This window comes from Ovis canadensis, chromosome X, assembly GCF_042477335.2.
Source record: "Ovis canadensis isolate MfBH-ARS-UI-01 breed Bighorn chromosome X, ARS-UI_OviCan_v2, whole genome shotgun sequence".
In the NCBI taxonomy this organism is placed as follows: domain Eukaryota; kingdom Metazoa; phylum Chordata; class Mammalia; order Artiodactyla; family Bovidae; genus Ovis; species Ovis canadensis.
Window position 1 is genome coordinate 44,986,027 of NC_091727.1, and position 25,873 is coordinate 45,011,899.

At 42.3% G+C, this 25,873-nt stretch overlaps 1 non-coding gene and 1 pseudogene across 1 annotated transcript; both read left to right on the forward strand.

The window, feature by feature from the left end:
- The first annotated feature begins 9,743 nt into the window (after nucleotides 1–9,743).
- LOC138930705 (ubinuclein-1 pseudogene) lies at nucleotides 9,744–12,638 on the forward strand (annotated as a pseudogene).
- TRNAG-CCC (transfer RNA glycine (anticodon CCC)) lies at nucleotides 12,617–12,689 on the forward strand. Its single transcript has one exon. It is a non-coding gene; the product is annotated as a tRNA-Gly (tRNA).
- Nucleotides 12,690–25,873: the final 13,184 nt, after the last annotated feature.

Genomic DNA, 25,873 nt, shown 5'->3' on the forward strand with positions numbered 1-25,873 from the left:
CTTTTCTAAAACCAGCTTGAACATCTGGAAGTTCACAGTTCACATATTGCTAGAGCCTAGCTTGGAGAATTTTGAGCATTACTTTACTAGCATGTGAGATGAGTGCAATTGTGCAGTAGTTTGAGCATTCTTTGGCATTGCCTTTCTTTGGGATTGGAATGAAAACTGACCTTTTCCAGTCCTGTGGCCACTGCTGAGTTTTCCAAATTTGCTGGCATATTGAGTGCAGCACTTTCACAGCATCATCTTTCAGGATTTGAAATAGCTCCACTGGAATTCCATCACCTCCACTAGCTTTGTTCATAGTGATGCTTTCTAAGGCCCACTTGACTTCACATTCCAGGATGTCTGGCTCTAGGTGAGTGACCACACCATCGTGATTATCTTGGTCATGAAGCTCTTTTTTGTACAGTTCTTCTGTGTATTCTTGCCACCTCTTCTAATATCTTTCGCTTCTGTTAGGTCCATACCATTTCTGTCCTTTATCGAGCCCATCTTTGCATGAAATTTTCCCTTGGTATCTCTAATTTTCTTGAAGAGATCTCTAGTCTTTCCCATTCTGTTGTTTTCCTCTATTTCTTTGCATTGATCACTGAGGAAGACTTTCTTATCTCTTCTTGCTATTGTTTGGAACTCTGCATTCAGATGCTTATATCTTTCCTTTTCTCTTTTGCTTTTTGCTTCTCTTCTTTTCACAGCTATTTGTAAGGCCTCCCCAGGCAGCCATTTTGCTTTTCTGCATTTCTTTTCCATGGGGATGGTCTTGATCCCTGTCTCCTGTACAATGTCACAAACCTCATTCCATAGTTCATCAGGCACTTTATCTATCATATCTAGGCCCTTAAATCTATTTCTCACTTCCACTGTATAATCATAAGGGATTTGATTTAGGTCATACCTGAATGATCAGAGGGCAGACACACTGAAACCATACTCACAGAAAACTAGTCAATCTAATTACACTAGGACCACAGCCTTGTCTAACTCAATGAAACTAAGCCATGCCCGCGGGGCAACCCAAGACGGGCTGGTCATGGTGGAGAGGTCTGACAGAATGTGGTCCACTGGAGAAGGGAATGGCAAACCACTTCAGTATTCTTGCCTTGAAAACCCCATGAACAGTATGAAAGGGCAAAATGATAGGATACTGAAAGAGGAACTCCCCAGGTCAGTAGGTGCCCAATATGCTACTGGAGATCAGTGGAGAAATAACTCCAGAAAGAATGAAGGGATGGAGCCAAAGCAAAAACAACACCCAGTTGTGGATGTGACTGGTGATAGAAGCAAGGTCTGATGCTGTAAAGAGCAATATTACATAGGAACCTGGAATGTCAGGTCCATGAATCAAGGCACATTGGAAGTGGTCAAACAAGAAATAGCAAGAGTGAACATCGACATTCTAGGAATCAGCAAACTAAAATGGACTGGAATGGGTGAATTTAACTCAGATGACCAGTATATCTACTACTGGGGGCAGGAATCCCTCAGAAGAAATGGAGTAGACATCATGGTCAACAAAAGAGTCTGAAATGCAGTACTTGGATGCAATCTCAAAAACGACAGAATGATCCTTGTTCGTTTCCAAGGCAAACCATTCAATATCACGGTAATCCAAGTCTATGCCCCAACCAGTAACACTGAAGAAACTGAAGTTGAACGGTTCTATGAAGACGTACAAGACCTTTTAGAACTAACACCCAAAAAAGATGTCCTTTTCATTATAGGGGACTGGAATGCAAAAGTAGGAAGTCAAGAAACACCTGGAGTGACAGGTAAATTTGGCCTTGGAATACAGAATGAAGCAGGGCACAGACTGATAGGGTTTTGCCAAGAAAATGCACTGGTCACAGCAAACACCCTCGTCCAACAGCACAAGAGAAGGCTCTACACATGGACATCACCAGAGGGTCAACACCGAAATCAGACTGATTATATTCTTTGCAGCCAAAGATGGAGAAGCTCTATACAGCCAACAAAAACAAGACCAGGAGCTGACTGTGGCTCAGATCATGAACTCCTTATTGCCAAATTCAGACTTAAATTGAAGAAAGTAGGGAAAACCACTAGACCATTCTTTTCTCAAAAAGCACCCCTTATTCCACCAAAACAAGCCAAAATATAATGGTTCACAACCCTATTCATTATACAACATCAACATTTATGAGCAGGACAATATTGGGGAATATAATGAAAGAGGAGCATTTGAAATGTACCCCAAATTTTATTTTAAACATAATGAGGGTTTTTAAAAAGTAATCCTGGGAATTCCCTGATGGTCCAGTGGTTAGGACTCAGTGCTTTCCCTGCTGTGGCCCAGGTTTAATCCTTGGTCAGGGAACTAAGATCCTGCAAACTGCAAGGTGCAGCGAAAAAAAAATCCTTGGCTTCATTTCATAATGTGCTCATTTTGTATTCTGTGGGGATTCCTTTGGGTGGCTTAGATAATACAAAGCCAATACTGAAGCATAAAGCTGGAGTACACTCAAATAAACCCAGAGGCAATGTGTTCACAGAATGGAAACTTCTAGCACTGAGGGTCTTTGAAGAGCTAGCTTAAGTCCATCTTAACCCGCTCTGTTCCAGCATCTCCATTTTCTTTTATGTTATCCTCAGTGGAAATGGGAAAACTCTCCACCATTGAAACCCCTTGCTATATAGGTGGTCAGCCTTTCCTCTTGAGTCCGAGTCATTGGGTTCCCAAACATTTACCAGCAGAGAAAACTCTGCCACCCACGCACTCTGGCTTTCTTTTATTGGCTGTTTATGCCAGCCCCTGAATGAAATGGGAGATGAAGGCGGTGAGAGGGGAGTATGGACCTTCATTAGTGAAAAAGAACTGGGGGGCTTCCCTGGAAGTCCAGTAGTTAAGACTTTGCACTTCCACTGCAGGGGATGCAAGTTCAACTTCTGGTCAGGGAACTAAGATCCCACTTGCTGTGCAGCCAAAAAAATAAATAATAAATAAAAATTTAAAAAAGAATTGGAATAGGATGATGTGACTAAGTAGTGAAAAGTGGGGCTATTGAAAATGTAGACCCAAGAGTCCTTCTCCTGGGGCTTCTTCTATACTAAATACATTTTGTAGTTCTGAAACCTTTCATTATAATTGAGGAGAGCTCTTCAATAATAATAATAACCACAATTTCTGCTACCTTTACAATACTCTTTATATAACCCTCACCCAGGACTAAACACACTGAATTTTCATAATAACTTTGCAAGATAGGTATTATTATTGTCGTTGTTTTACTGAAAATGAAACCAAGACTCAGAAAGATAAGGGCATAGAGTTAGAAGGCAGTGGAGCTGAGATTGGGTCTCAAGTGTGCTGATCTGAAAGCCCATAGCAGGCTTCCTCTGGCTTATACAAACCACACTGTAGGTTAGACCACATATCCTCTAAAAGCATTGGTCAAAGCTGGACTCAGAATCTCCCTAGGAATCCCAAATATTCCCCTCCCATCTAGGTATTCTGTGCTTTTTGATTTAAAAAATTGAGACCTTTAATTTTCCTATATCTTAGAAAATACAAACCCTTCCTATCCTTTCCCTTTGGCCATGGCCCTCCCCATCATCTACTTTTCAGCACTCCCTTGTACCCATAGCAAGTGGAAGGGCCATGAGATCAGCGGTCACATGGCCATCGAGATGGAAACAACCTTTTACACAGACAAGTGTCCCAGTTCCTCTGGAAACAAACACATTTTTTACAGTAGGGATGCTGCTGCTGCTGCTGCTAAGTCGCTTCAGTCGTGACCAACTCTGTGCGACCCCATAGACAGCAGCCCACCAGGCTCTGCTGTCCCTGGGATTCTCCAGGCAAGAACACTAGAGTGTGTTGCCATTTCCTTCTCCAGTGCGTGAAAGTGAAGTTGCTCAGTTTTCTCCGACCCTCAGCGACCCCATGGACTGCAGCCTTCCAGGCTCCTCCGTCCATGGGATTTTCCAGGCAAGAGTACTGGAGTGGGGTGCCATTGCCTTCTCCGAAAAGTAGGGATACACAGCTCCAAATACAGTAATAGGATGTGCTCGTGCTTAGTCACCTCCAACTCTTTGCAACCCTTTGGACTGTATCCCTCCAGGGTCTTCTGTCCATGGGATTTTTCAGGCAAGAATACCAGAGTGGCTTGCCATTTCCTACTCCAGGGGATCTTCCTGACCCAGGGGTTGAACACACCTCTCCTGTGTCTCCTGCACTGCAGGGAGATTCTTTATCCACCAAGCCATCTGAGAAGCCCAAGATGGCTCTAGTGGTAAAGAACACACCCGCCAGTGCAGGAGACTTAAGAGTTATGGGTTCAATCCATGGGTGGGGAAGATCCCCTGGAGAAGGCATGGTAACCCACTCATAATTCTTGGCTGGAGAATTCCATAGATAGAGGAGACTGATGGGCTACAGTTCATAGCATCACAAAAAGTCCGACATGGCCAAAGCGACTTAGCATGCACACACACTGCTCCAAATACACTAACACCAAAACAAGACACAGCATATATTCACTCTTTCACTAATACTTGATGAGCAATTAAGATGATAAAATTTTCCCTAACACTTTCTTACATTGCTAGGATGAATCTAAATTGGTGCAACCTCTATGAGACAACTGAACAATATCTATGAAATTTATTTTAAAAATTACATGCGCACCAAGAGATCACAGATTATATGATTTTATTTATATGAAATGTTCAGAATGTCAAATCCATAGAAATAGAAACAGAGTGGTTGGTTGTCAAGGGCTGAGGGATATGACGGCTTACTGGGTATAGTGAAATAAAGATGTTGTGAATACACTAAATGAATTGTATATTTTGAAATGACAAATTTTATGTTACATGAATTTCACCTTAATTTTAAAAAATGTGATTTAACAACAAAAAAATTAGATGTGCACATAACATTTGTCTTAATCTAGGCTCCCTAGAAACAGAGGCTGAAACAGGGATTCTTGTACAAATGAGTTATTAAGGGAATGCTCTCAGAAGAAACCTGCAGAGGAGTAAGGGAAGCAGATTGGTGGGGGGAGGGGATAGGGCAAGATGCGGCTTAAGATCTGTCCAGCCTCAGCCCCATCCCACAAGAGGCTCTTGAGTGAAATTGTACCACAGAGTCTATTCTGCCCAGAGACAAGGAGACTGGCTTGTGATAACCACACATCTGGAAGTCATTGTCCAGGAGACATCTGTGGGCCTGGTAGCAACTGTCAGTCAACAGCAGTTCCCCAGAAAAGAAAGCACATGTGAGGGACTTCCCCAGTAGTCCAGAGGTTAACATTCTGCACTTCCACAGCAGGGAATTTGAGTTCTATCCCATGGTCAGGGAATTAAGATCATCCTGCATGTGGCCAAGAGAAATAAAATTCAGTTAACATTAAGAAAGAAAAAGGAAGCACAGGTGAGATCTTTAGAAGCCAACACCTGGAGCAGCTAAGGAATGGATATACCAGACCCATAAAAGAGATCAGGGCCAGGGGCCAACAACACCTGCCAACATTTGACCAGTGAGTCCATGCCTAGTCACTTATCCTCAGATACATTTGCACACAGGCAAAGTGATGCATATCCAAATTTATTCCATGCAACATTGTTTATAACAGGAAAAGACACTAATAAATGACTGGTTAATTATATTATGGTACATCCATACTATGAAATATTAAGTGGAGATGGGAGAAATAAGAATAAGGAAACTCACCATGTATGAATATGGAATTACTTTCAGTTCAGTTGAGTCACTCAGTCGTGTCCGACTCTTTGCAACTCCATGAACCGCAACGTGCCAGACCTCCCTGTCCATCACCAACTCTCACAGTTTACCCAAACTCATGTCCATTGAGTTGGTGATGCCATCCAGCCATCTCATCCTCTGTTGCCCCCTTCTCCTCCCGCCTTCCATCTTTCCCAACATCAGGGTCTTTTCAAATGAGTCAGCTCTTCGCATCAGGTGGCCAAAATATTGGAGCTTCAGCTTCAACATCAGTCCTTCCAATGAACATTCAGGACTGATTTCCTTTAGGATGGACTGCTTGGATCTCCTTGCAGTGCAAGGGACTCTCAAGAGTCTTCTCCAACACCACAGTTCAAAAGCATCAATTCTTCTGCGCTCAGCTTTCTTATAGTCCAACTCTCACATCCATACATGACTACCGGAAAAACCATAGCCTTGACTAGATGGACCTTTGTTGACAAAGTAATGTCTCTGCTTTTCAATATGCTGTCTAGGTTGGTCATAACTTTCTTTCCAAGGAGTAAGCGTCTTTTAATCACCCTCTGCAGTGATTTGGGAGCCCCCCCAAATAAAGTCAGCCACTGTTTCCACTGTTTCCCCATCTATTTGCCATGAAGTGATGGGACCAGATGCCATGATCTTCGTTTTCTGAATGTTGAGCTTTAAGCCAACTTTTTCACTCTCCTCTTTCACTTTCATCAAGAGGCTCTTTAGTTTACTTTAAATATGTATATTTACTTGAAAAATAGCAAAGTGCAGAACACAATATGTATAATATGTACTATATGTTTTAAGCACATATATATATATTTGCTTCTATGTGCTTAAGTTAACCCTGGGAAAGAGAGATAAGAACTGGAAACACTGCAATTGAAAGACAGAGTGGGAGGGAGAGTTTTCAGTGTATATCACTCTGTTCTTTGTGAATTTTATGCTATATGAATATATTACCTCTTCAAGTGAAAGGAATGAAAATGGATGGATAGGAAAGGTGGGTAAGTAGATAGATAAATTGATTTGCTCTAAGACTCAGCCAGGAGTTTCTGCCACTCCTCTGACCATCAAAAGAAGCAGAACCAAGGGACATTTAAAAACCCAACTGTTTTCCTATCCAGAAGGAACTTCCTTCCTGATGATTACTGATGTATTCCCTGCACTTGTGTGTAATTTCCGGTTGAACTAGTAGCCTCTTATTTTCTGATACAATATTTCAGATCCTTAACTCATCCCCATTATTTGTCCCTCCCCATGGAAGTTTGATTTCTTCATCAAGATGAAGTTAATTAACTATTGCAACTGCAACAGGCTCTATTGCTAAATTCTGAGCCAAGCTATAGTCCCAAGCTACAGGTGGCTCAGACAGTTAAGAATCCACCTGCAATGCAGGAGATTTGGGTTTGATCCCTGGGTTGGGAAGATCCCCTGGAGGAGGGCATGGCACTTCACTCCAGTATTCTTGTTTGGGGAGTCCCTGTGGACAGAGAAGCCTGGTGGGTTACAGTCCATGACATCACAAAGAGTTGGACACAACTGAATGACTAAACACATAGCTGAAAATTTTTATAATTGAAAACTGTATTAATCAGAGTGTTAATTTTATCAATCAGATCCTGATAGATGTCTCAAGACAAAATGGTTCCATGGCTAAATAAATTTGAACTAAATTTATTAGATTTATGTATCTCTGGAGAAGGAAATGGCAGCCCACTCCAGTATTCTTGCCTGGAGAATCCCATGGCTGGAGGAGCCTGGTAGGCTACAGTCCACGGGGTCACAGAGTCGGATATGACTGAGCGACTTCACTTTTATGTATTGCAGGACTTATCAGAGCCTTTAATATTACAATCTGCATTTTCAATCTCCTAAAATGCAGAATTCTCTTCAAAACTATTTGACCACAGAATTGGAGAAGGGCTCAGTTGGACTCTCTCAATAACTGGAGTCATCTAAAGGCTCAAGTGAGCTAGATGTGCAAAACGACTTACTCATACATCTGGCTGTTTGGTTGTTGGTTGAGTGTTCAGTTGGGTTGTCAGCTGAAGTACCTCCAAGTGGCCTCAACAGCATGAGGGGTTGGATTGCTTACATGGCACCTGGCTTCCACCACAGCAAGTACCCCAAGAGAACCAAGTAGACATTGCATTGCCTCAAAAGTTACGTGAATCACTTTTCTGATTCTCCGGATTCTAAATAAGTCTCTAACATCAGTACAGATTAGGATGGAGAGGTCATAGAACCCACCTGGGAAGGGTGTCAAAGGCTTTGCGGACATATTTTAAAACTGCCACAATTCATTATTGGTTTGATTATACAGATGGGACCAAAAATGTATTTGACCAAAAGCAATTGACCCATGCTGCTGAAAAGACAAAGTGGTAGTATACCAATTTCAGCTGCAAATACAGGGTTTCCTTGAGTACTTAGAGGCTGCTGTATAAACATGCATTGCCATTTAATCAAAAGCAAAGTTGGTTTATGCATGGACCTGTTCTGGACTGTGAATCATGCCTATATGTCATAGAACCACACCATGTTTTACCTGTAGGTTTCACTGACTCATTTTTTAAAACTGACAAATAAGACTCATTGCAAGATTAATTACAATGTATAATAAAGAAAGAACTGTCAAGTGTTCTATGTGAGTCTATTTGATAATCAAACCATTTATGGCAACTACAAAGAAATGATAGCATTTCTGATCAATAAATTTCACCATGTATATGAGCACTGAAACTGCATCCTTTCTGAGACTAAAATTTGAGAAGATGAAATAATGCTCTATGGTTTACTTTGACAAATAAAATATTAAAACCCATTAATCTTTAGTATAAGAACATTGAGTTCTCTGTTTAGACCATCATTATTACTTCAATATTTCAATGGTATTTGTCTGCAGAAGAGAAGTTGAACATCTAGATAAAAGAAAATGCTGACTTCCTTTACTATCTGACTAAAGGAAGAAAATACCAGAAGGATTTGATTTCATCAGGACAATAAATCAAAATTGAGGACCCCCAATTAAGCATATTATGGCAGTGAAACTCCCTGTCAGCAAGTCTGAAGATTACGTAACCGCTACAAGTAACTTCTCCCCAGTCCAATAAGATGGCATTAGCAGCAACAGCTCAGAGCATACTCAGTGAGTAATGCATAATTAACACATTTTGAAAAGCACGTGACTGAAGGCAAGCAAACCTTTCACAATGTCTTGACATACAAGGGAGATTTTACAGATTCAGTGAGGTGAGTAAAACAGGCTGACTGAAGGAGAGGTTTCAAAAAGATGGGCTAATTTTCTAAGTGAGAAGGAAGGTATGGGTCTTCGTCCCACATCCTTATGCATTTGGTTTAGTCAATTGGTCAAGGAGACCCAGGGAGCAAAAGTGTTTCTGTCCCCTTCAGGCTCCCAGGGAATAATGCCACCATTCACGAATCAGCACTGAGCAGGGGCAGGAGAACACATCCTCATTGGCAGGTCACAGCGCAAATATCAGGAGGCTGGACCAATGAGAGAGAGCTCAGGATTGGATGGAGGGATGGTTTGATCAGGAAAGCCAGAGTTATGAGAAAAACTGTAGAAACACTGGGCTTTGCCTTCTCATTCACAGGCCAGTGTGCCAGGGGCTCTTGTCACTCAACCAAGAGTTGTTGAACTCCCCAGCCTTTCACATTTTCCTTGCTACTGATGATTCTACCCAGGACGCTCTCTGGACCTTGTTAAAGACTCAGCATACCTCAAAACTGGAAAAGACCCTAGAGATCATTTGGTTCAGCCATTTTCGCTTGAGAAGTGTAGCAATTGTGCTAATTTCCTGGAGGACTTCTGAGAATCACCAGTGCTTTGTACTGGAGGCTTCGGTGACTGTTTCACCAAGCTTCCAGCCTCAGCCCACAGACCCTCACTCCCTCAGCTTCCCCACATCATTCAAGTCGGCCTCTTGGTTTCCTGCAGTCTGTAAAGTGGTTCTGTTTTCCTGACCAAATCCCATCTTCCTGACAAAATTTGTATGGAGAGATGTCCAAACTCTCCCCCTGCGTAGTGAGAACCAAGATTGATACTTCAAAGGGAGTTCTGGAAGGAGGAAATCCCAGAGCAAGGGTGCAGTGGTGCTTGGCACAGGAATCACAAACACACTGGATCACGGAACGCCCCAAAGACAGGTATTCACCACACCTATTTTTTTAAAAATATTTATTTATTTATTTGGCTATACTGAGTCTTAGTTGCCACACGTGGTATCTTCCATCTTCCTTGGATTTTTTAGTTGTGGAATACAAACTCAGTTGCGGCATGTGGGATCTAGTTCTCTGATCTAGATGGAACCCGGGCCCCCTGCACTAGGAGCATGGAGTCTTAGCCACTGGACTACCAGGGAAGTCCCTCACTGAACCTTTTAATTTCTAGTGTCAGAAACCCATTGGAGCTAGCTTAAGCAAAGAGATGAGGGTTGCATCAAACCTGCATCTCTTATGTCTCCTGCATTGGCAGGCGGGTTCTTTACCACTAGCACCATCTGGGAAGTCCCTTCAATAGTGTAGGGAGTTACAAGCTTAGGAAACAGAGGGCATGGATGCCACTTGTATTCAATTTCCTGCTCCCAAAGATATATGGGAGAGGTAGAAGGATACTTAGGTGTGTCCTAAAATTAAAGGAAAAGTCAAACTTTAGGAAAGGCAGAGAAAATGGGAAACTCATGAATTTCTCTCTTCATCTTTTTTGCTTGTCTCTGCATTTCTGCTTTGTTCTTCCCTTTTACTTCAGAAAGGTTTTCTCTCACCCAAGCCAGTGGAAGCAAAGATTCTAGATTGGTTTCTGCAGAAGAAGCAGCTGGAGATAGAAAGAGGGCCAGTCTCCTGCTCCAAACCTTTACTGGGGTCAAGTTCTCAAAAAAATTTGAATGCAGTCAATGCACACAGAGGCAGGAGCCTCAGCCTAGAAAGAAGCCACGGCTGAGGACCCGATAAGAGAGAAGGCTGAGGTAGTGCAGAATCACCGTCCAAGAGATGCCACAGGTGCAGTGTGGAGGTGGTGTTTTCATTCTCCACAGAAAGGAGTTCTTCAATAGTATGTGTACGTGCTAAGTCACCTCAGTCGTGTCCGACTGTTTGTGATCCTATGGACTGTAGCCCGCCAGGCTCCTCTGTCCATTGGATTCTCCAGGCAAGAATACTAGAGAGGGTTGCTGTTTCCACCTTCCCGATACAGGGATCACATTTCTTATGTCTCCTGCGTTGGCAGGGGGGTTCTTTACCACTAGCACCATCTGGGAAGTCCCTTCAATAGAATAGGGAGTTACAAGCTCAGGAAACAGAGGGCGTGGGTGCCACTTGTATTCAATTTCCTGCTGCAAAATGGATACCGAGTGGAGGCAATTGCTAAACCACTCAATGAAGTCAGGATGTAAGTGAAAATAAAACAAATGAAAAGGCACTCCAATGAATGTGCAAACAAAAATCCTAGAGGGCATGAAGAAATCTCATGCTACAGAAAAAAGCATCTAACAAAATAATCGGATATAAATTCAATACAGGTGAAGTCAATGTTACAGAATAGAAAAAAAAATACTTGAAAATAATTATGTTAGGGATGTTCCAGGAGACCAGCGAAGGCATAACATTTATTCAAAGAAAGCAGGCCTCCTTTCCCCTTCCCAGGGCCTCTGACCAGTCAGCACTGCCCCACCTCCTAAGACCCCGCTTCCCTCTCCCTTAAGGTCACGAGGCCCATGTAATATGCCTGGGGCTGGTCCTTTGCTTCTGGGGGCTCTGCTTGGGTGTGGCAGAAGAAATGAACAAAGCCCAGCTTTTCCCAAATGGGCTTCACAGCTCTTCATGATGGTAAGGAAAACAAGATGTGTTCTTGAGGCTCGAAGTGATAAAGAAATGTAAAGACATTTGAAAATGAGAAATTGGCCCAGGAAAAACACGCATGAGGATCATAAATCTGTGGGAACATTGTAGCACCCCTCACTCTCAATCTTCTGCTCAGCCTCTGGCAGTGGTTTGTTCCAAGAGGTCACTGCTATGGTCTCTCTGACTGATTCCGACCTAAAGCAGCTTCTCAGTGAGTCTCCAGAAGGAAGCCCCTTTTGTGATATGGATGATGAGATTCCCACGGGGTGGGATTGGATGAAGAATTCACAATTTTCTTTTCTCTTCAAAAGCCTACCAGTGCCCCTGGAGAAGTGCCGTGAGGAGCCAGTTCACGCTGCCAGAAGCTGAGGGACAGTGCAAAAGGCAGTGCTTCACCCAGGATATCAATGGGATCCAACTGGGCGCAGAGGTACAAACCTGGTAGCTGAGCAAGCAGATTTGTTCTGAGGCACGTGGCCACGTGACTTCATCCCTGCAGTGAAGCAAAAGGGCACCCTGGTCATACTTGCCCCAAGACTTCATCTCTGGGAACCTGTTGGTGGGGGTGCATCTGGAGGAGCCTCTACAGAAATTTAAAGAAGCTATTGGCAGGGCAATGGCATAGCAGATGGCCCAGTACCAGGATGAATGCCAGGTACACACGCAAGCAAAGACTGCAGAGATGCTGCAAGAGGAAAAAGACAAGGAGCAGAGAGAACAGATTTGTTCTGGAAACAAAGAAAAAAAGGGGAGCAGAGCCCAGAAGAAAGGTCAGTAGAATGCTGACATCAGGAAGGTACTCTTTCAGGTGGGAAAGATGGGACCAGAGGATTATGATCTGTAATGAGAGGAGAGCCAGTCTAGGGAGGACTGTATGAATGGTTTGGATGCTGAAGTCCAAACTCTCTGGCCCCAAGGCTGGGTGCACACTAGGTCTCTGTGTAAGGAGAAAGGACCATACCGCGGGTCCCTGACATCCATACTGACTGAGAAGAAAGTAAAGGCTCCTAACACAGTTAAGGCAAAGGTGGGGTTTCCCTGGTGGTCCAGTGGCTAAGACTCTGCACTCCCAATGCAGTGGGCCCAGGTTCAAACCCTGGTTAGGGAACTGCATCTCACGCACTGCAACTAAAGCTCTGACATGCTGCAATGAAGACCTGGTGCAGACAAATACATAAATAGAACAAAGTCAAGGTGAAGGAAACATAGACTAAGCCTCCTAAAAATTTCTCATTCAGGGCTTCCCTGGTGGTACAGTGGCTGAGACTCCTGGCTCCCAGTGCGGGGGTCCTGGGTCCAATGCCTGGTCAGGGAACTAGATCCCATATGCCACAGCTAGGACCCTGGGGCAGCCAAATAAAGAAAGAAAGAACCAGAACAAGTTAAAAAAAAAAAAAGCAGTGGAAAGGTTCTCATTTTATCAGACAGAATGGGCAGCCCCATTGCTTTGTGTAAAAGTCACAGGTCTTCATGTACAAAAGTAAAAAAGAAATTTTCCTAAACCCAGTTTTCCAGACCATCACTCTCTAGCACTCTGTAATCACCCCCTCAATTCTCCAGCTGAGTGGACCGTGGTACTGGAGCAATTTGAGGAGGAAAACCCCAAGAGTTCTAGCTACAAAGTGCTCTCTTGCCAGGCTCCCCTCAGCAAATGTTTCTAGAAGAACAGTGGTCTAAATGGCAGCACCTTAGAAACCAGGCCCAAGTCAATCTTGCATGCAGTCCCTGCGCATCGCAAAGCTCCACGCCATACCTCGCCTAGCTCCATTTGTCAACAGCCTCTCCAAATCTTCTTTCTCCTTCAGCATCCATTCCTCCACAGCAGCCTCTTCAGGAGGCACTTCCATTCCCAGCAGCAGTTCTCCTAAGAACCCAGCTTTAGCCTACACTTCCCTGAGCCACATGGAAAAATGTTGATCCTCCAGCTCTTCAGGGCTACCTTACACATCTCCCCTTGCTGGCTCTAGCTCCCAACACAAGGTTTCTTCTAGCAGCTGTCCTATGGAAGAACAACAATCCAGAGCTCCCCTTCTTCCCAACAACTTGTTCCCATGAGTATATCCTCCCTGCATGGCACAGTCTGTCAATGGACATGTCCCGAGTCCACAGTGAACAATCCTCAGTTCCGTAGAAGCTGGCCAAGTGTGTTAGCTGCTCAGCCATGTCCAACTCTTTATGACCCCATGGACTGCAGCCCGCCAGGCCCCTCTGTCCATGGAATTCTCCAGGCAAGAATACTGGAGGGGGTTGCCATTTCCTTCACCAGGGAATCTTCCTGACTCAAGATTCAAACGAGGTCTCCTGCATTGCAGGCAGATTCCTTACCATCTGAGCCACCAGGGAAAGCCCATGGAAGCTGGCCTTGGGGGTCCAAATGGAGATTCTAGTGATGGGAGCTAGGGAGGAACAAAGCTACTGACCCTGTCCCTGAAACCCATACTCCTCAAAAGGAAGTTTCCTGGTGCTCTGAACTTCATATGTTATGCATGTTGCTAGACGGTTCATGGAAAGACAAATCCTGGGATGGAGAGAATTCTGAGTTTGGAGTGGTATATGTGGTTCTGAGTTCCTTCACTATGATAGATCAGTTGGTACAACTGCATTTTAAATCTGGTAAACATCTTGGCATTTGGTCAGAGTAGCTCATGGAGTCCCATAGGCCAAGGGCTCCTTCTAGCCACAAAAGGATTCATGAGATGGTCATGGTATCCATCTCATCCACAGATACTGGATGAAACCTGGCCTAAAGCCACGACTGAAAGAAGTAGCTTTGTCTCTGAAAATATATTCAGGGCATTTAATACATACTCATTGTAGGAGGCCAATTTCTCCTCTGAACAAGACAATGAAGCTCTTTTAGAGACCAGTGGATCCATCAATTGCAAGACAATTGTGATAGGCCTTTTAAAGACCCTTATGTTGGGTTCAGCTTTTAGCATTACCATTAAATGCATTGGACAGGATAGGACTGTTCATGGCATGTCACATTATGGGAAGACATAATTCCAGTGCCTTTGGAGTGGAGAAGAATTACCTAACTCACATCCTCCATTTCAGTCCTCTGAGCACTTCTCAAAGACCTTTTTAAAAAGATGTCTGTTTTTGAGACAAGCCAGTTTTACTGAGTTGAGCTTTTTAGTTATTCTGTAAATTTGTGCAATCTTGACTTAAAAGATTATCTAATTCCAGAAAGTTTTATTCCCAACCTGGCCAGAGTGCCAGTTATTTTTCCCCTGGAGTTTATACAGGTGAACCCCAGGGCTACAAAGCCCTTGTTGGTCAAATCTTCATCTCTTTATGGGCAGAGGTCAAGTGGCTCAGTGGTAAAGAATCCACCGGCAAATGCAGGAGATAGAGAAGTGGGTTCAATCCCTGAGTCAGGCCACTCCAGTATTCTTGCCTGGAGAATCCCATGGACAGAGGAGCCTGGAGGGCTGCAATCCATAGGGTCCCAAAGAGTTGGACACGACTGAGCAACTGAGCACGAGCAAACACATGAAGAGTTCATTCAAGTCAAAGATAGATATCCCAGTTTGTTTTATTCTTAGAAATCCTCTTGGGTGGGGCCATAGTAACAGACCTTTATGAAGTATCTGCCAGATAGAAATAAGCCTTGAAGTCCTGGAGTTTTCCAAGCACTGGAGGATATGTAAACATAAGGTTAGCATGCATTAAGCTTGAAGGACGGATCAAGGACAGATAAATATTCCAGACTTTCCAAGCCACAAAGCTGTTCACTAAACTAGTGACTGTTTCACAAAGGCCTTTAGAGTGTTTATTTGTACCTGTGAAATGTGTAGGACAAGACGAGTTTGAACAGTCTGCTCTAGCTAAGTGAATTCAAATATGTCAAGTGTAAACTATCTGGGTGAATTTTATGGTTATGTAATTTATGCAAAATCCATAATATGATAGCCTCTATAGAACAACTGACTCATTTTCTTCCACAAATAAGTTATTTTGTTCAGTTGCTAGGTCGTGTCCAGCTCTTTGCAACCCCATGGACAGCAGCATGCCAGGTTTCCCTGTCCTTCGCTATCTCCTGGGATTTGCTCAAATTCAGGCCCATTGAGTTCGTGATGCCATCCAACCCTCTCATCCTCTGTTGTCCCTTCCTCCTGTCCTCAATCTTTCCCAGCATCAGGATATTTTCCAATTAGCTGGCTCTTCACATCAGGTGGCCAAAGTATTGGAACTTCAGCTTAAGCATCAGTCCTTCCAATTCAGAGTTGATTTCCTCTAGGATTGACTGATTTGATCTCCTTGCTGTCCAAGGAGACCACAGTTGGCAAAGTAATTAACCAGCACCACAGTTCAAAAGCATCAGTTCTTTGTCTCTCAGCCTTCTTTATGTCCACCTCTCACATCTGTTGGAGAAGGCAATGGCAACGCACTCCAGTACTCTTGCCTGGAGAATCCCAGGGACAGGAGCCTGGTGGGCTGCCGTCTATGGGGTTGCACAGAGTCAGACACGACTGATGTGACTTAGCAGCAGCAGCTCACATGTGTACATGACTCTTGGAAAAACCATAGCTTTGACTAGTGCACCTTCGTCATCGAAGTAATGTCTCTGCTTTTTAATACGCTGTCTAGGTTGGTCATAACTTTTCTTCTAAGGAGCAAGTGTCTTTTAATTTCATGGCTGCAGTCACCATCAGCAGGGATTTTGGAGTCCAAGAAAATTAAGTCATGACTGTTTCCACTGTTTCCCCATCTATTTGCCATGAAGTGACGGGACATCTATTTCTGCTTTATTGACTATGCCAAAGTCTTTGACTGTGTGGATCACCACAAACTGTGGAAAATTATTATAGAGATAAGAATACCAGACCACCTTAGAGCCTGCCTCTTGAGAAATCTGTATGCAGGTCAGGAAGCAACAGTTAGAACTGGACATGGAACAACAGACTGGTTCCAAATAGGGAAAGGAGTACGTCAAGGCTGTATATTGTCACCCTACTTATTTAATTTATATGCAGAGTACATCATGAGAAACGCTGGGCTGCAAGAAGCACAAGCTGGAATCAAGATTGCCGGGAGAAATATCAATAACCTCAGATATGCAGATGACACCACCCTTATGGCAGAAAACAAAGAACTAAAGAGGCTCTTAATGAAAGTGAAAGAGGAGAGTGAAAACGTTGGCTTAAAGCTCAACATGCAGAAAACTAAGATCATGGCATCTGGTCCCATCACTTCATGGCAAATAGATGGGGAAACAGTGGAAATAGTGGCTGACTTTATTTTTAGGGGGCTCCAAAATCACTGCAGATGGTGAGTGCATCCGTGAAATTAAAAGATGCTTACTCCTTGGAAGGAAAGTTATGACCAACCTAGACAGCATATTAAAAAGCAGAGACATTACTTTGCCAACAAAGGTCCGTCTAGTCAAAGGTATGGTTTTTTCCAGTAGTCACGTATGGATATGAGAGCTGGACTATAAAGAAAGCTGAGTGCCGAAGAACTGATGTTTTTGAACTGTGGTGTTGGATAAGACTCTTGAGAGTCCCTTGGACTGCAAGGAGATCCAACCAGTCCATCCTAAAGGAAATCAGTCCTGAATATTCATTGGAAGGACTGATGGTTTAGCTGAAACTCCAGTACTTTGCCACCTGATTTGAAGAACTGACTCATTTGAAAAGACTCTGGTGCTGGGAAAGACTGAAGGCAGGAGAAGGGGACAACAGAGGATGAGATGGTTGGATGGCATCACTGACTCAATGGACATGAGTTTGAGTGAACTCCGGGAGTTAGTAATGGACAGGGAAGCCTGGCGTGCTGCAGTCCATGGGATCGCAAAGAGTCAGACATGACTGAGTGACTGAACTGAACTGCACTGAACTGATGGGACCAGATGTCATGATCTTAGTTTTTTTGAATGTTGAGTTTTAAGCTAACTTTTTCACTCTCCTCTTTCACCTTCATCAAGAGGCTCTTTAGTTCCTCTTCACTTTCTGTCATAAGGGAGGTATCATCTGCACATCTGAGGTTATGGATATTTCTCCCAGCAATATTGATTCCTGCTTATGCTTCTTCCAGCCCAGCGTTTCTCATGATGTACTCTGCATATAAGTTAAATAAGCAGGGTGACAATATACAGCCTTGACGTACTCCTTTCCCTATTTGGAACCAGTCTGTTGGTCCATGTCTAGTTCTAACTGTTCATTCTTGTTTCTCAGGAGACAGATAAGGGGGTCTGGTATTCCCATTTCTTTAATAATTTTCCAGTTTATTGTGATCCACACAGTCAAAGGCTTTGGCATAGTCAATGAAGCAGAAGTAGATATTTTTCTGGAATTCTCTTGCTTTTTCTGTGACCCAATGGATGTTGGCAATTTGATCTCTGGTTCCTCTGCCTTTTCTAAGTCCAGCTTGTACATCTGGAACTTCTTGGTTCATGTATTGTTGAAGCCCAGCTTGAAGGATTTTGAGCATTACCTTGCTAGCATGTGAAATGAGCACAATTGTACAGTAGTTTGAACATTCTTTGGCATTGCCTTTCTTTGGGATTGGAATGAAAACTGACCTTTCCCAATCCTGTGGCCACTGCTGAGTCTTCCAAACTTGCTGACATATTGAATGCAAGCACTTTAACAGCATCATCTTTTAGGATTTGAAATAGTTCCGCTGGAATTCCATTACCTCTACTAGCTTTGTTCGTAGTGATGCTTCCTAAGGCCCACTTGACTTCACACTCCAGGATGTCTGACTCTAGGTGAGTGACCACACCATTGTAGTTATCTGGGTCACTAAGACCTTTTTTGTTTAGTTCTTCTGTGTATTCCTGCCACCTCTTCTTAATCTCTTCTGCTTCTGTTTGGTCCTTGCCATTTCTATTCTTTATTGGGCTCATCTGCGCATGAAATGTTCTCTTGGTATCTCCAAGTTTCTTGAAGAGATCTCCAGTGCTTCCCATCTTATTGTTTTCCTCTATTTCTTTGCCTTGTTCGCTTAAGAAGGCTTTCTTATCTCCTCTTGATATTCTCTGGAACTCTGCATTCAGTTGGATATATCTTTCCCTTTCTCCTTTGCCTTTTGCTTCTCTTCTTTTATCAGCTATTTGAAAGGCCTCCTCAGACAACCACTTTGCCTTCTTGCATTTCTTTTTCTTGGGGATGGTTTTGGTCTCCACCTCCTGTACAATGTTATGAACCTCTGTCCATAGTTCTTCAGGCACTCTGTCTACCAGATCTAATCCCTTGAATCTATTTGTCACTTCCACTGTATAATCATAAGGGATTTGATTTAGGTCATACTTGAATGGCTTAGTGGTTTTCCCTACTTTCTTCAATTTAAGTCCAAATTTTGTAATAAGGAGCTGATGATCTGAGCCACAGTCAGCTCCCAGTCTTGTTTTTGCTGACTGTATAGAGCTTCTCCACCCTTGGTTACAAAGAATATAATCAATCTGATTTCAGTGTTGACCATCTGGTGATGTTCATATGTAGAGTCATCATTTGCGTTGTTGGAAGAGAGTGTTTACTATGACCAGTGCATTCTCTTAGCAAAATTCTGTAAGCCTGTGCCCTGCTTCATTTTGCACTTCAAGGCCAAACTTTCCTGTTACTCCAGGTATCTCTTGACTTCCTACTTTTGCATTCCAATCCCTTATGATGAAAAGGACATCTTTTGGGGTGTTAGTTCTAGAAGGACTTGTAGGTCTTCATAGAACTGTTCAACTTCAGCTTCTTCGGCATCAGTGGTTGGGGCATTGACTTGGATTACTGTGATGTTGAATGGTTTGCCTTGGAAGCAAACCAAGACAATTTTGTCATTTTTGAGACTGCACCCAAGTACTGCATTTCAGACTTTTTGTTGACTCTAAGGGGTACTCCATTTCTTCTAAGGGATTCTTGCCCACAGTAGTAGATATAATGGTCATCTGAATTAAATTTGCCCATTCCTCTCTATTTTAGTTCACTGATTCCTAAGATGTTGATGTTCACTCTTGTCATCTCCTGCTTGACAACATCCAATTTACCTTGATTCGTGGACCTAACATTCCCAGTTCCTATGCAACACTGTTTTTTAGAGCATTGGGCTTTATTTTCACCACCAGACACATTACAGAGAGGGAAAAAGAGGGAAGGGAAACCTCTAAGCTAAAAGAAACTTAAGATACATATCAACTGAGTGCAATGTGTGAAGCTTGTTAGGATACTAATTTGTCAAAATAAACCTTTTTTAATGAGACAGTGGGAAAAATTAGACCATTTATTGAATGTTTGATGAAAAGAGGAATTGTTTTAATTTTTTAGGTATGATAATGATATTGTGGTTAGGAAGGAAAGGACGGAGGGAGAGAAGGAAGGAAGGAAGGAAGAATGTGGCTGGCTTTTGTTGCCAGTTCCTGGGAGGTAACCTCTAAATCCTTGATGTTTCCTAAGTGACAAGAATGTCTTCATTATTCACGGTGGGTCCTTTAGACCCTGCCTGATAGTTTATGTCAAAGAGATGACTCAGGGTAGGGACTGGGCACACCAGAAAGACCAACTGTGAGTCTCATGGTTTCAGCCTGGGCTCTGGGAGCAGAATGGGGGTGGAGATCAAGTTCAACCACATGGGTGATGATTCAATCAATAATGCCTACATAATGAAATCCCAATAAAAGTCTGAACATCAAAGCCTGGGTGAGCATCCTGGGTTGGCAATACTCCTTGCACATATTGCCACATAACAATGCCAAGAAGGTAACTCATCCCTGTGTCCATGAGAACTTTACATTTGGAACCCTCCCCATCCAAGAGTCTGCCCTGTCTATTTCTTCTAATTTGTATCCTTTTCCTGTAATACAAGTGGTTGTGAATATAATAGGTTTCTGTGAGTTCTATGTGTCCTTCTAGCAAATTATCATACCTGAGGATGGTTTTGAGAAAACACTGAACTCATAGTTAGTGTCAGAAGGACAGTTAGAAAGAAAAGTTCTTGTCTTTAAAGATACATAAGGAAAGATATAAAGATGAATTAGTATGTCATGGATTTACTGAAAAAATAGTCTGGGACAGTGGGGAGAAGGAAATCAAGAGATAGGTGGAACAAGATTAGCCATGTGTAATCACAGAAGCTGGGTGCTGGGGTTCATGAAATTATTTTCTCTTCTTTTGCATATGTCTTAAAATTTCCAAAATAAAAATAAGTAGTCATTCATGGATATGAATCCTTATTTTATGGATCCTTATTTTATATGATATGGTAGGTGGAATTCTAAGATGTCTCCCAAGATCATATGCCCATGGTACACACACACCTTTTCCTAGATATTTATTCAAACACAAAGGGAGGTAGTACTGTTTAGGGGGGTTGCAGATGTAACTAAGATCCCAAATCAGTTGACCTTAAGATAGGGAGATTGGGAATTTCCTGGTGATCCAATGGTTAGGACTCAGTGCTCTCAGTGCCAGGGCCTGGAGTTGAATCCTGGTTGGGGAACTAAGATCCTGCAAGCTGCATAGTGCGGACCAGGGGTAAGGGGGAGTGGTGGAGGGAGGAGATTATCCTGCAAGCTGCATAGTGCGGACCCGGGGTAAGGGGGAGTGGTGGAGGGAGGAGATTATCCTGGGTGGGCGTGACCTCGTCAGGTGAGGGATTGAAAAGCCTCTTCCTGAAGAAGAAATTCTCAGTAAGATAGATTTGACTCATGAGAGAGATTCCAAACACAGGAGATTCTTTGAAGATGGCTTTGAGAGCAGCCTCTGGCTGACAGCCAGCAAAGAAATGAAGACCTCAGTCTTACAGCTGCAAGGGACAAAATTCTGCCACAACCATGTTATCTTTCAAGAGGAGTCCAAGTTCCAGATGACCACATGGACAGTTCACACCTAGATTTCAACCTTGTAAGATTCTCAGTAAAGAAGTCAACTATTTTGTACAAGACTTTTGACCTACAGAACTGTGAACTGATAAATCTGTGCTGTCGTAAACTGCTATATAATTTGTCACATGGCAGTAGAGAATGAAGGTGCACAATCAAAAAATAAATTATAGTCGTGAAAAATAAAACTTTACACATTTCTAACCAAATACAGAAAAATACATTTGTCACCACAGTACAGGGAAGGATGTCTTAACAAACCAAAGGCAAGATTAATAAATTCAACTATATCAAAATGACAAACTTTTGAACTATAAAATGCACCAAAAGATGCAGTGTAAAGAAAATTCATGGACTAAGACATGCCATTTGTAAGACATAAAATTACAAATCATATTTTTAAAAGAAACCCAAGGAAAAACAAATCAACAGAGAAAAACAAGAAACAAGCCAACAGAATATGAATTGATAACTCACATAAGAGAAAGCTTCAGCTCAGTTCAGTTCAGTTCAGTTCAGTTGCTCAGTCGCGTCCGACTCTGTGACCCCATGAATCGCAGCACGCCAGGCCTCCCTGTTCATCACCATCTCCTGGAATTCACTCAGACTAAACAGCCATCAAGTCAGTGATGCCATCCAGCCATCTCATTCTCTGTTGTCCCCTTCTCCTCCTGCCCCCAATCCCTCCCAGCATCAGAGTCTTTTCCAATGAGTCAACTCTTCGCATGAGGTGGCCAGAGTACTGGAGCTTCAGCTTTAGCATCATTCCTTCCAAAGAAATCCCAGGGCTGATCTCCTTCAGAATGGACTGGTTGGATCTCCTTGCGGTCCAAGGAACTCTCAAAAGTCTTCTCCAACACCACAGTTCAAAAGCATCAATTCTTCGGTGCTCAGCTTTCTTCACAGTCCAACTCTCACATCCATACATGACCACTGGAAAAACCATAGCCTTGACTTTGCCAACAAAGTAATGTCTCTGCTTTTGAATATGCTATCTAGGTTAGTCATAACTTTTCTTCCAAGGAGTAAGCGTCTTTTAATTTCATGGCTGCAATCATCATCTGCAGTGATTTTGGAGCCCCCCAAAATAAAGTCTGACACTGTTTCCACTGTTTCCCCATCTATTTCCCATGAAGTGATGGGACCGGATGCCATGATCTTCGTTTTCTGAATGTTGAGCTTTAAGCCAACTTTTTCACTCTCCTCTTTCACTTTCATCAAGAGGCTTTTTAGTTCCTCTTCACCTTCTGCCATAAGGGTGGTGTCATCTGCATATCTGAGGTTATTGATATTTCTCCCAGCAATCTTGATTCCAGCTTGTGCTTCTTGCAGCCCAGTGTTTCTCATGATGTACTCTGTATATAATTTCAATAAGCAGGGTGACAATATACAGCCTTGACATATTCCTTTTCCTATTTAGAACCAGTCTGTTGTTCCATGTCCAGTTCTAACTGTTGCTTCCTGACCTGCATCTTAAAAGCTAACAAATATGTAAAAAGATGTCCAACATGGCTACTCATCAGAGAAATGCAAACAGTAATGAAAGGCAATTTTACCTATAATGAACCAACAAAATTAAAAATCCACATACTCCTGAGTTTTGATGAGGATGTAGAGTAACAAAAGCTCTCATGTTGGACTTCCTTGATGGTCCAGTGGTTAAGAGTCAATGCAGGGGACATGGGTTTGATCCCTGGTCTGGGAAGATCCCACATGCCACGGGGCAACTAAGCCTGTGTGCCACAACTGCTGAGCCCATACTCTAGAGCCTGTGCTCCACAACAAGAGAAGCCATTGCAATGAGAAGCTCATGCACTGCAACTTGAGAAAGCCATCACACAGCACCAAAGACCTGGCACGGTGAAAACGAAATTAATTAATTAAATCTTAAAAAAAGAAACTCTTATGTCTTGCTGATGGGGGTGTAAATTGGTTCAGGATTTTGTAGAGCAATGTGATAATATCTAGTAAATTGATGTATATACCTTTTGACCCAGCAATTCTACTCATGGGAATATATTCCAGAGAAAATCTTCTACATAGGCTCAAGTATCTATAAATACTTGAGTATCTAGAAATATAGACATTAATAATATCTATAATAATGTCTATAAATAATAATATCTATAAATATTGCAACATGATTTGTAATGTTGAAAACTTATAGGCAATCTAAGTGTCCATTGAAAGGAGAATGAAGGTTATTAAATTTTTGTTTCTTTCCATCCTCAGTATTCTCCTTTAATCTTGACTGGCAACCTACCTGCTAATCTGCAAGAGAACCATGCCAGTTGAAAATGAACTGCTTATTTCACTGGTTCTAAGAGTTAACCATAATTCTCTTAATTGTTGTCTTTCACAGGAAAAAATGTTTTCACTGACTGTGATCTTCAAAGAGAGTCTCTGAATCAAGAGGGATCAAAAGTGGCCAATATATCTGGAAACGCACTTCCACCCAAGGATGGAATGACTTTCTAAAGTGAGCTGGAAACTGCTGAGCTGAGAAAGAATATGGCTAATCCAAGTGAGGCAAATGAATGCTCCCTATGCTACTGATAAAAGAGGATTCTTTTGAAACGTGCCCCCAAGTCACATGAGAATTGATTTCATTTAATGAAGTTGATCATAAGCAAAGCTTAGTGTCTAAAAGTCAATCTGTAGGTTCTTCCAAACATACCAGCACAGGATATCATGTCATGCAATTTAGAACACATCCAGATTTTTATATCACCTTCAGAGCCTCCATTTTTATCTTGGTTTTATTTATACTTCCTTATCTCAGATGCGAAAAGTGTGAATAAGACACTGGCTAGTAAAAGTACTCAAAAAGTAGTTTCATATGGATTTTAAAAAATAACAAAAGTGGAGAAAGAAATTTTTGTCTATCTGTCCATGACAAACTTTAAATTTTAAAGCATTTTTACTTTCCATTCTCCCTGGAGAAGAGAATGGCTACCCACTCCAGTATTCTTGCCTGGAAAATCCCATGGACAGAGGAGCTTGGCGGGCTACAGCCTGGGGTTGCAAAGAATCAGACATAATAGAGTTGCACACACATACACAAATACACACACACATATATGCACACACTATCCATTCTAGACCCAATTTATATTTCTTTATTTATATTTGATGTTTATCAAGTAGTACACATTGGAAGCAGATACACACAGTATTATTTATTACTGTATTTCTTGGATACATCTAACACTTTTTATTGCAATAATGGACTAAATTGAACTGGCCGAGATACATTTTTCCATTTTTGCCGATAAGTAGTTGCAACGGAGTAATGTTTTAAAATTCAGATAATATATTTTCCTAAAATATTCCAATGCTATGTATAAGATGCTACAAAGTATATGTGTTTGATTAACAGTTTTATGAATAATCATATCACATAATTTCCCAGATTTATCACAAAATTAAATGAAAATTCTTTGTGGCAGAAGGTTTGTATGAATATCAAAGTGTTGATTTTTGTTCTCATTTGCTCAGTTTGAACCATGCCACATTGTGACTTGCAAAACCATTTTCTCTTTGTGCTAATTATCCAAAAGTAAGTTCAAAGTGCTTTTCCATTTACCTAAGTGTGCAAAATCAAAAACTTAATTACAAAGTCAAAGTGTTAAGCAAAGGCTCTAAATTTCTTTGATTCCAACCCTAATGACTCTTAACATGATGACTATTTTATCAGGCCAAGGAAGGCTCTACTGCTTAAAGCAATTACCGAGCTCAAGGCAGTAGAGTGCCTCATCATAATAAACTGATGAGAGATTAAAATAACAAGTAAGACCCTGCCTTAGTCTGTTTGGGCTGCTGTCACAGAATACCATAGACTGCGTGGCTTATAAATAACAGAAATTTATTTCTCACACTTTCAGAGGCTGGGAAGTCCAAGATCAAGGTGCCGAGCAGATTCAGTGTCTGATGAAAACCCACTTCCTGATTTATATGCAGCCATCTTCTTTCTGTGTCCTCACATGATGGATGGGTCTGGAAAACTCCCTGGGGTCTCTTTATAAGGGCACTAATCCCATTCATGAGGGCTTCAGCCTTATGACCTAATCACTTCCCAAAAGCCCCACCTCCTAATATCATCATCTTAGGGGTTAAGTTGCAGCATGTGAGCTTGGAGAGGACACCAACATTCGGTTTGTCAGTCAGTTCAGTCATTCAGTCGTGTCGGACTCTTTGCGACCCCATGGACTGCAGCATGCCATCACTAACTAACTGTCCATCACTAACTCCTGGAGCTTACTCAAACTTATGTCCATTGAGTCAGAGATGCCATCCAACCATCTCATCCTCTGTTGTCCCCTTCTCCTCACACCTTCAATCTTCCCCAGCATCAGGGTCTTTTCAAATGAGTCAGTGCTTCAAATCAGGTGGCCAAAGTATTGGAGTTTCAGTTTCAGCATCAGTCCTTCCAGTGAATATTCAAGACTGATTTCCTTTAGGATGGACTGGTTGGATCTCCT